This window comes from Phascolarctos cinereus, unplaced genomic scaffold, assembly GCF_003287225.1.
Source record: "Phascolarctos cinereus isolate Bilbo 61053 unplaced genomic scaffold, phaCin_HiC Scaffold_726;HRSCAF=1367, whole genome shotgun sequence".
NCBI lineage: Eukaryota > Metazoa > Chordata > Mammalia > Diprotodontia > Phascolarctidae > Phascolarctos > Phascolarctos cinereus.
Genome location: NW_027556098.1, coordinates 62181010 through 62192798, shown reverse-complemented (window position 1 = coordinate 62192798; position 11789 = coordinate 62181010). Strand labels below are relative to the sequence as shown.

At 43.0% G+C, this 11789-nt stretch overlaps 1 long non-coding RNA gene across 1 annotated transcript; it reads right to left on the bottom strand.

Moving 5' to 3' along the window:
* Positions 1–565: 565 nt before the first annotated feature.
* LOC110194644 (uncharacterized) lies at positions 566–3815 on the bottom strand. The gene is made up of 3 exons (XR_002320755.2): positions 3204–3815; positions 2550–2651; positions 566–1104 (listed from the first exon to the last, which is right to left on the bottom strand). It is a non-coding gene; the product is annotated as an uncharacterized LOC110194644 (long non-coding RNA).
* Between the last annotated feature and the right edge of the window lie 7974 nt (positions 3816–11789).

Sequence of the window (11789 nt, the reverse complement as noted above, 5' to 3'; positions counted from 1 at the left end):
AAGGAACTTCTAGATGGCACCGCAGATAGAGTGCTGGGCCTAGAGTCAGGAAAACCAGAGTTCAAATGCAGCCTTAGGTTCTTACTAGCTGTATGACCCTGGGCAAGTCACTGGGCAATCTCTGTTTGCCTCAGGTTTCTCAACTGTAAAATAGAGATAATAACATCTACCTCACAGGGTAATTGTGAGGTTCAAATGACATAATGTTTGTAAAGTGCTTAGCACAGTGCCTGACACATAGTAGGTGCTATATAAATGTAAGCTATTATTATTACTACAGCTGAAAGACCTGGAGATCTCTATCAAGCCCAAATAGAAAAATTATGCGAATTCAACAATGGACATTTTACAGCATTTTTCCTCCTCAGAACACAGTACTTAAAACACAGAACACAAACTACAGAACACATTTGCATCTGTCTCTAGTCCTGGAGGGCCTACAGATACTTTACTCTCTAATCCTTGGGGTAATGGGGAGGGGGGGAGACCTCACAGTATGAGGCCAGCCCTGACAGAGCTCTAGGTTCAGAGTTGGAATGAAATGAGACACTTAGGAACCATCTGATAGTTAACAAATGGAAATTTACTTGGCCAAATCATGGAAAAGATAGTAAGAATACAGTGGAGCTACTCGTCAATTTCAGTTCAGCCCATCTTCCTTGTTGGCCACTCTCTTGCACCAATCTGACCTGAGCAGGATCCATTTCTGCCTCAATGTAGGCTAGATGTTTTTACTTATGAGGAAGCTACATCAATGGCCCCAAGATTTAATCCCCTAAGTCAATCAAATCTTCAATTCCATAGGAAAAGCTGGCTTAGCCTGCTTGGGATAGATGCTGCTTCTTTAGGGCCTGCTCCCTGCCCTCTGCCCTTTCTTTGACCACCACTGACCTCACCGGATCTCTGTCTCCTGCCTTGCTCTACACGTCTGTTCAAATGGTCGGGGCTAACATGATCCCATCTGAGGCAAATTGCAATGATTTTTCTCATGTCCTTTGCCAGTGTCTGCTCCATTTGCTTCCCCAGCTTAGCACTGTTTATTCTGCCTTGTGAGGTCATATTTCAAGGGCTGGTGGGTCTCTCTTTCCTCTGCTTGATAACAACCTGCATAAGAGGGAGGGACAGAGAAAACAGGTCCAGTAGGCAAAGCAGCTCTGCCTACATGTCATAGCTGAACAATAAAGGCACGAACCGCCAGCGGACTTCTTGGGGGTTCGTCACGCAGCTCTCAGCCTGTTTGTTGTTTGTGAGTCACGCTGCCGAAGAGCCGAGTGACTGCAGTATCTGAGAAACGCAAAGGCCCTTCTTGCCAAATTGATATGAAATCAAACAGAGAAAGAGAGAGAAGAGAAGAGAGAAGGAGGAAGGGAGGGGGAGAGAGAAAAAGAGAAAGAGAGAAAGGAGAGAGAGAGAGAGAGAGAAGACAGGAAAGAGAAAAAAAGAGGGGGAGGTAGGGAGGGGAAAAGAGAAAAAGGGAGAGGAGAGAGAGAGAAGAGAGAGAAAACACACTCATTTTACCCACATGCTCATTCTACCCCCAACTGAGAAAGTCTGACATCACTACAGAGCAAACAAAACCAGTCTTTCTTTCTTTCTCCTAAGCTTGCATTCTTGAGCCATTCCATGATTATGACAATCAGTCTAATAAAGTCTAGGCTCAAGATAGCTGTCTTTGCTGTCTGGAGAGTTCAGCTTTCCAGATGCCTTCTGTGGAAGCAGTGTTGTTCCTGCTTCTAAAAGTTCAAGGGGTGGTCAAAGCAGGGGGCAAATAGAGAGGAGAAGAAGGGACAGGGAAGATCATTTCAAGTGGTTAAGACCCCCAAAATGTAACCATCTTGGGGACTTCTGGAGCTCAGATGGTCTTTAATATTAGGAGTTAGAGTTTGGATCAAAACAGCTTTCCCTTTCAATTAGATTGAAATTCTTCAGCTGTTTTCCTTGATGATAACCACTGGTTAATTTTGGATTCTGTGCATTCCTGTTTGCAATCACCTGGCCTAGGAGAGCTCGTGAGTCATGGGAGTTTGCCTGCTTTGAGTCCAGTGCATCAAGGAATACCTTGCAGCATGTTTCTTCATGCTGGGCATGTCCAGAGTGTTTTGCGGTAATACCATAAGCCCCTACAAGAGCACAGAGTGATAGGAAGTAGCAGAGTAAGATACTGTCCCTTGGGTACCACCGAGCCAGGAGAAACGTGCTGAATTTGAATTATTCCATACCCACTGACCCAGAATCTGAATGAGGGTGATTGTCTTCTCTTTTTAAAGACTCCTGCTCTATTCCAAGATGCTATCAAGTGATTTAACGTTAGAATCAAATTCTTCTCACATTAAAAAAAAATTTAAACAAGGTTTTCAAATAATTTACATGTGCCCAAGAGCTAATTTCTTCTACAAATCCATGTATTCCCTAAAGACTCTCTTTACCTATTTTTAGAGGTTTTTTTTCTTTAGTGTGTGTGAAGGGTTAAATATCAAAAAGAGAGGCAGCATGGCATAGTTGTCAGGGTGCTTATGTTGGAGGCAGGAAGACCTGGGTTCAAATCTTACCTCTGATGAATCACCCTCCACGCATCTCAGGCAATTCTTCAAGATTTATTTACTAAGTTATAGACCACTTTAGATCTTTAGTGGATGGAGAAATACTCATTCCTGTAAGACAATTAATAACAGTAACAACAACAAGCATTCACATAGTTCTTTAAGGCTGGCAAAACACTTTAGAAGTATTATCTCATTTGTTCCCCTCTACAACCCTGTGAGCTCAATGCTTTTAACCCCCATGTCACAGATGAGAAAACTGAGGCTTACAAGTGACTTGCCCAGGGTCCCACAGCTAGTGTCTGAAAGATTTGGACTCAGGGCTTCCTAACTCCAGATCCAATGCTCTCTTCACTAGATACCATCACAGATCCTCACCGTGAGGACCTGGAAAAAAATGTATTTTTTTTAATATAGGAATAATTCAATCTTTCTAGATATCCTGGTTCATACGGATAAAGAACAAATATGATCTAAGGATTCCAGGCAGGGTCTGTGGATTGATGGCAGAGCTCAAAAGGCACCAGATGTGTTCATCTGCAGTCTCATCCCATTCCTTTTTGCCTCTCACCGACTGGTGTGATATTATTACCACAACTGGTCAGAAAGTTCTCTCTTGACATCACTTAACAGGGCACACAGTGCAGTGGATGTCACATTTACCTTGAGAATCGGGAAGACTTCAGCGCAAGGCCTAGTTTTGTCCCTTAAGCAGTGTATGACCTTGCCCAGGTCACTCAATCTCTTTGACTTCAACTCTCTCATCTAGAAAATGGGGATTCAACAAATTCGACAAACATTTACTAAGAATCTGCCAGGTGCTAAAGGAAATACAGAGTTTCGATAGCATGGGATCTCTGCCTTCATAGAGCTTAGTAGGGGGTAGTTAGTAAGGAAATGAGACACAAAGATGGAAAACCATAATACAATAGTACATAATAAATGTATTAGCAAAGTACCGTTGATCCCAAAGAGATCATTTAAAAAAAAAAAAGGAAAAAGAACTACATGTGCAAAAATGTTTATAGCAGCTGTTTTTGTGGTGGCAAAGAATTGGAAATTGAAGGGATGCCCATCAATTGGGGAATGGCTGAGCAAGTTGTGATACATGCATGCAATGTGATATATAATGCAAATATTATGCTATAAGAAATGACAAGCACAATGATTTCAGAAAAACTTACATAAGCAGATACGAAGCAAAGTGAGCAGAACCAGGAGAACGTTGTACACAGTAATAGCAACATTGTTCAACGATCAACTATGATTTAGCTCTTCTCAGCAATATAATGACCAAGACAATTCTAAAAGACACATGATGGAATATGCTATCCAGATCCAGAGAAAGAATTGATAGAGTTCTAATGCAGATAAAAGCACACTATTTTCACTTTCTTCATTTTTTTTCATGTTTTTTTCCCTTTTTTTCTGTTTCTTTCACAACATGAATAATATGGAAATGTGTTTTACATGATTGTACATATACAACTATAACAAAGTACTTCCTGTATTAGGGAGGGAGGGAGAGAGGGAGGGAGAAAATTTGGAACTCAACATTTTATAAAAAATGAATGCTAAAAATTTGTCTTTACATATAATTGGAAAAAATAAAATACTAATTTAAAGGAAAAAAGGTACCATGGCTAGCTGAGGTCTGAGAAGGAAACTTATTACTGGTAGGAGGCATTAGAGAAGGTGTCAACAATGACCTGGCATCTGAGCTGGGCTTTAAAAGAATGGGTAGGCAAAGAGTAAGCAGCTAGGCAGTACAGTGGACAACACACCGGGTCTGGAGTCAGGAAGACCTGAGTTCAAATCCAGTCTCAGAGATTTACTAGCTGTGTGACCCTGAGCAAGTCACTTCACCTTGTTTGCCTCAGTATCCTCATCTGTAAAATTATCTAGAAAAGGAAATGGCAAACCACTCCCACATCTTTGCACAAGAAAAGCCCAAATGGGGTCATGAAAATGACTGAATAACAGCAAGGCAAATGGTGGAAAGGAGAAAATTTCAGGCACAGAAAACTGGATGAGCAAAGGTATGGAGACAGAAGACTGCAGGGAATATTCCGAGGACGAAGAGTAATCTAATTGGGTTAGAGTGTAGAATGTGTCAGGAAGTAATATGAAGATAAAGCTGGAAGGCTAGAGTGATGCCAGACTGGAAAGGGCCCTAAAGGAGCCGCTCAAGTTTGAACTTTCCCATTTAAGCCATATGGAGCCATTGAGGATTATTGAAGCAGAGGGTTGTAATCAGATCTAGGCAGAAGGTAGATTAATTTGGCAATGGGAGGAAGTGTAGATGGGAGGGCAGAGAGAATAGAGGTGGGAGGGCCAGAAGGTCTAGCTGGGAAGCCGACAATACTCGTGCCACCCACCTGACAGGACTGTTATAAGACTAAAATAAAATCATACACGTAAAGTGTTTTGTAGCTGCAAGGAGGTTTAGAAATATAAGTGGCTGTGGGTAATTTCTCCCTGTCACAGCTGCAAAATGTCTGTCCTCAGTCATTGCTAACTCACACGGGCATGTTTCACTATTTACAAAGTGATGGTAACAATTGTTACCCTCAGCGAGCTTCCCTTTCCCCCCCCCACCCCGGACCAAGAGAGACCAATCAGTATTTAATGAGCATCATGCCCAGAATTGTGGTAGGCACTAAAGAAGATACAAAGAAAGTAGACCTTATTGGCTGTCCTCAGGGAGCTTACAATCTGGTGGGAGAAAAACAAAGTGAAAGAGCATTGGCGTTTGGATTCAAAACTCAGCTCTTCTTCTGACACCCTTGACTACTGTACTGCGCAGTGCCTGGCACATAGTAAACATTTAATAAATGCTTATCGACTGACCCATTAAGTGACTGACTATATAATCTTGGACAAGTCCCTAATCTCTCTGGTCTTCAGTTTCCTGTCCAACTGCCACTACCCTAGTGCAGACCCTCAACACCTCACAACTGGACTATTGCAATCGCCCCCTGGTGGATCTCCGTGACACAAGTCTCCCTGCACTGCAATCCATCCTCCACTCAGCTGACCAAAGTGATCGTCCCAAGGAGCAAGACTAACCATGTCACCCTGCTATTCAGTAAAGTCCCATGGCTCCCTAACACCTCTAGGATCAAATAGAAAATCCTGTTTTGGGGCAGCTAAGTGGCGCAGTGGATAGAGCTCTGATCTTGGAGTCAGGAGGACCTGAGTTCAAATCCAGCCTCAGACATTTGACACTTACTAGCTGTGTGACCCTGGACAAGTCACTTAATCCCAATTGCCTCACCAAAAAAAAAAAAACCAGGAAAATCCTCTGTTTGACAGCCAAAGCCCCTCATAATCCTTTCCAGTCTTCACACATCTTGGACTCCACCAGATATTCTGGGATCCTGTCACTCTGGTCTCCTTGCTGCTCCTCACATATGACACTCTGTTTCCTAGCTCCAGGTATTTTCACTGGCCTGGAATGCTCTTCCTCCTCATCTCCAGCTCCTGGTTTCCCAGACTTCCTTCAAGTCCCAGCTAAAATCCCACCTTGTACAGGAAACCTTTCCCTATCCCCCTTAATCCTAGTGCCCCCCACCCTCACCTTCTCTCTCTCTCTCTCTCTCTCTCTCTCTCTCTCTCTCTCTCTCTCTCTCTCTCTCTCTCTCTCTCTCTCTCTCACCATAGTGCACAGAGCCCTGGGCCTGGAGTTAGGAAGACTCATCTTCCTGAGTTCAAATCTGGCCTCAGATGCTACTTGCTGTGTGACCCTGGGCGAGTTGCTTCACCCTGTTTGCCTCAGTTTCCTCATCTGTAAAATGAGCTGGAGAAGGAAATAGCAAACCACTTCCGTATCTTTGCCAAGAAAACCCCAAATGGGGTCATGAAGAGTCAATACAACTAAAACTGAACAAGTTATCAGTTATGTAGTTGACAGTGCCCTCTCTGTCTTGATTATTTCCCATTTTTCACATCTATAGCTTGATTGTACATAGTTGTGTCTGATGGTTGCCTCCCTCATTAGCCTGTGAGCTCCTTGAGAACAGAGACTATCTTTTACCTTTTTTAAATCCCTAGGGCTTGGTACGTAGTAAGTGCTTAATAAATGTTTACTGACTAGCTGACTGACTGACTAGTACAGGAGGGATGAATATCAAGAGAGAAGAATCAATATTGTTATTTTTTTTAAGACCTACCAGAAGTTATTCAAATGTGTTGTCCTTTTTCAAGAGGTATCTCTCTCTTTCTGCTCCATGCTCTCTTCCCCAAGAACTCTGGCTAAATGCGAAATTGGCAGGGGATAGAGGGTAGCTTCAAGCTATAGACATTAGAATTTTGACATCTCCCATTAATTAGATTCTGATCTGATGATGGGGCCCTGTTTTCCATGGGCCTGACTTCAGTCCTTCCAAAACAACTGACAAATGGGCTTATCCCATCACCCCCAGCAAAAGCAACTCAGAAGACACCTGTTTTATGGAAATGGGAAAGTGAGGCAGTGAAGTGACACAAAGTGTCTGCTGGCTGGCCTTCTGCTACCATGCTGGAGTCAAGTTTAGGAGCAAGATGACCTGATTACCATTCCTGTACTCTGTTTACTGGACCCTGCCTCCATCTCTGCAGGCTGGCTTCAGGACAGATTCTGATCTCAGTTCTGCATACTTAATACACAGTGACTTCATACAGGAGTGGAAGTCTCTCTGAATTTTCAAGGGCAGAATTTGTCTGGCTATGTAGAGGAGAAAACCTGAATGATGTGGAATTCTTATCCTTATGATTTAAATAAGGGGTGGGGAAGAGGAAGAGAGAGAGGGATAAAGAGGAAGAGAGAGACAGACAGAAAAGAGAACCCAGAAAGAGTCTAGGCCAACAAGCTCTGTCCTACTTCTATGTACTTTTTGGGTGTACCACTCGTTTGGCATTTAGTATATTTACTGAGGGAGAGGTGATGGAAAGCCTATATTCAGCAATGTGATTGCCACAAGCATATGTCTCAAGACAGTGAGGTCATAGGCCCCAAGAATGGAGCCTTAAGGCAGGGTGTCAAGAGTTTGAATTCACACTGGATGCTTTGCCAGCAAGAAAATCTGTATCCTCATGGTGAGGTGGGAGGGAGGATGAAGAAAAGTACAGTCTAGTAGTGCATGTAATATTTCACACTCGTAGCTCCCCCACCTTTCTACCAAAAGGTGCTTCCTCATCTCTTCTCTCAACACCTTCATTTTACAGTACAAGTCCTGGACTCCAGACAAAAATGTATGAAAGCCATTCTAGTAAGATAAGGGTTGAGCACCTCTGCCACTACCAAGAGACCGAATCCCAGGGGGAAGAAAAGAGTTTCTGCCACCTCCCTTGGTAATGAATGAGTGCCAACGTTTCAGAACACTAGCCATCAATTTCTTCTTATATCTTGCCTAAATCTCTTCTGTGATTTATAATGATTCTCTCTGACCTTAACCTTAGGGGAAACAGAACTACTAACCATCATCCCCCTGCACAAAATCTCTTCCTGTGCTTCAAGGTCATTTTTTGAGAGTTTTCTGCCTCTACATCTCCAAACTCAGCCTTCTCTTCTCCTGGCATAAAGAACTACTCATCCCTTAGCCTGCCCTCTTTTCCTGTTAAGAGTTGTTTTTCAGTCATGTCCAACTCTTCATGAGCCCATCTGGGGTTTCTTGGCAAAGATATTAGAGTAGTTTGCTATTTCCTTCTCTAGCTCATTTTACAGATGAGGAAACTGAAGCAATCAGGGTTAAATGACTTGTCTAGTGCCTGAGGCTGGTAAGTAAGTATCTGAAGCTGGATTTGAACTCAGGAAGATGAGCTTTCCTGACTCCAGGCCTGGCACTCTGTCCACTGTGCCACCTAGCTGCCCCACCCTTTTTTTCCTAAGGCATTCATTTCTAACCTTTCAGGTAGTCTCCTCTATGAGTCACTGAGTTGTCCACACTTCTCAAGTTTTGGAATACATGACGATGCCTTCTATGTTCAGCAGAGTGCCATCCCAAAGCAGAAATGTGCGCTTCTTAAGAGTAAAGAATGGTTTTTGTTTGTTTTGTCTTGTCTTTGTATCCCCAGAACTTAGTACAGTGCCTTGCACATAATAGTTGCTTAATAAATGTTTATTGAATAGAATTTAATAGTAGACATTGAATGAAAGATTTTTTTTAACTGTATGGAATGGGTGGCATTGGTGCTATACTAGTGATGCTTGTAAACCTGGCCCTGATCCACTGAAGACACTGACCCAGTAGTAATGACACCTGGTATCTTCCATAAGAACATCTCACCGGCCTGTCTCACTGTAGAGTATGTAAAGCACTTACCCCACAATGACTTGCCTAGATGTACCCAGCCAATAAGTGTTGGGCCTGGGATTGAAGCTCAGGTGTCCTGACTCTGAAGCCAGTATTCTTTCCTCTGAGTCTGCTGGTGCTGATGGAGACTTCCAATTCCTCCACACAATCTCTCATCCTTCCATTCTCGAGATGGGCAAAGAGAAGGGCAGCAGCAATAGGACTTGTTCCCTTCAATAAGTCTGGTTGCTTCCAGTTTCCTTATCTGCAGCCAATGAGCTGTGTCTCTGCAAGGTTCCTGTAACAGCGTGCCTGGCACCTTCTCATTGAACAGGAGGATCTGATCATTGCCTCTACCTACTATGCTTCCTACCTTTGAGGCTTCATGATCTTATCCTGTGGGTCCTGCCTCTCCCTAAATATATTACTGCTCCCCCTCTATGCCTTAATGGGCTTCCTGAATGAAAATATACAGCTGAAAAAAATATAGCCTTCTGGGAATAAGTTTCTCAGACTTAATTAGCCTGATCCTCAGATCTGACAGTCAGAATAATAACAATAACAACAATAGTTAGCATTTATAAAGCATTTTAAGGTTTGCAGAGAGTTTTACAAATAATATCTCATTTTATCCTCACAATAACCATACAATGAAGGTGCTATTATTATTCCCATTTTACAGATGAGGAAACTGAGGGTAAGTGGTCCAGGGTCACACAACAGGAAGTGTCTGAGATCAAATTTGAACTCATCTTCCTGACTCTAGGGTCAGTGCTCTGTGCACTACTCCACCTACCAGAGAAGGGATTTCAGAGGTCATCTAGTGTACCTCCATTTAACCTGCAGATGAGGAAACTGAGACCCAGAGAAGTGAGTGACTTGCCCAAGGTCATACAGATAATAAATGGCAGAGTCAGGATTTGAATCCAGAACCTATCTAGAGCTCTTTCCAGTACACCACAATTGGTGCTCAAAGCCAGCACTTTTCAGCTAGGTAGGACCTACCTGAACTTGAATTCCATTGGTACAGACTTTAAGAATCCAAGATCACTGCATACCACTACAATACCACAGAATAGAGTCTCAGCAGAGGTCTTAGCTACTGACCTCACTAAGTCTATCCATAGTATGGGTTTGTAGCTATTTAGGTGCTGCTGGGTTCTTAACACCATTGGCAGTCAAGGGACAACAGACAATATGCAAATCTGTCCCCCAGCACAGCTCAGGATATTTAAAGAGGAACAATACTCCTTCCTTCAGAGTGGCATGCTGACATTTGAAAAGCCAAGAAATACTTTTTGGCTTGAATCAACCAAGAAACATATCTGAAAAAAATACATTTGGCATCACCTTTAGAAATGTCAGCTCACAGAGATGAACAGGGTGGAGAGTGTGTTCCTGTCATTGGACATGAGCAGCCTGACTTTCTGCCTGTGGAAAGAGGCTGATGGTCACCTCTGCTGCAAAACACTGTGGCACACACCTCCACCCCCACCCCCAAGAGATGGGTAGGGTAGGTGGCCACAGTCTGGCCCAGAAGTAAATTGAATAGGAGTCTGAAGAGCTGGAGTCCAGGCCTTTCCACTTCCTCAACGCAATGTGACCTTGGGTAAGTCCTACATATGTACAATAGGGATGATATGCCTGCATTTACCTACATCCTAAGGCATTATTGTAAACTAGAATGCTCTCTTTAAAGATGAGCCTCTATAATCATGGAACTGATTCTGTGGAACAATTATGGAACAAACTCCTTTTGTTAACAACAAAGAAAAATGGGATTGGAGGAAGCAGAACCTGGTCACCTTCCCTTTACAACATTAAAGAAATCCTATGGGATTCATCATACCCCCTAACCCAGGATATAAGGCAATAGATCCAACTATGACTGGAAGAGCTCTTAGAAAAAGTTACTTTTTTTTCCCTCTCATCAATCTATGAATCTATCAATCAATCAATCAAGAATTCACTGAGTACCTCCTTTTCTAGGCAAGGCTTTGGAGAAGATCCAACCAGATGGAATGCTTCCCCTCGAGGTGCTTATAATCCAGTTGTGGGAATGAAACACACAATACACCCCCTCCAACAATACAAGAGGGTGAATGTATAATCACATGCTAAACTGTGATGGGGACTCTAAATGCTACAAGGATTCCTGGACAGTGCTGTCTAGAGGAAAGAAAACTGACTTAGGGGTCAAAGGACTTGGTTCGCATCCCAGCTCTGCAACTTACTGACTGTGTGATCTTGGCAAAGTTATTTCCCTGCTTTGGGCCTCATTTTCTTCATCTGTAAAATGAAATGGTTAGACTACTGCAGATAAAATCCCTTCCAGCTCTAAAAAGCAAAGAGGTGGGAGATTCACCTGTTGTGTGCATGGGAATGGTATGAATATCTGTTTAGCTAAACTGTAGTGTGTGTGAAAGGAAATAGTAAGGGCAGCTAAGTGGCACAGTGGATAGAGGACCGGCCCTGGAGTCAGGAGAACCTGAGTTCAAATCCAACCTCAGACACTTAACACTCACTAGCTGCGTGACTCCGGGCAAATCACTTAACTCCAATTGCCTCACCTAAAAAAAAAAATAAAAGGTGGGGGGGATAACAAGCAATGAGCCTGGAAAAGCAAGTTGAAGTCAGACTTGAAATGCCAAATAGAAGTACTGGTGATAGATTCTGGAGGCAAAGGGAAGCCACTGGAGATTATGGAGTAGGGAAGTAGCATGATCAGACTTAGGTGGTGGCACTTTGGCATCGGTAAAGACAATGGATTGGAGAGGGACTAGAATCTTTATGAAGACAGAGAAAATGTCTTATCTAAATTGTGAATCTCCCTCCAACCTTAAACACCCCCGCCATGTACACATACATCTTGCATAGTACACAGCACATAGTAGACGCTTAATATATTTCTGCTGATTTGTATTGTAGCAAGGCTACAAACTCCACTTCTGGGACTCACCTAAAATCTTCTCTGTTT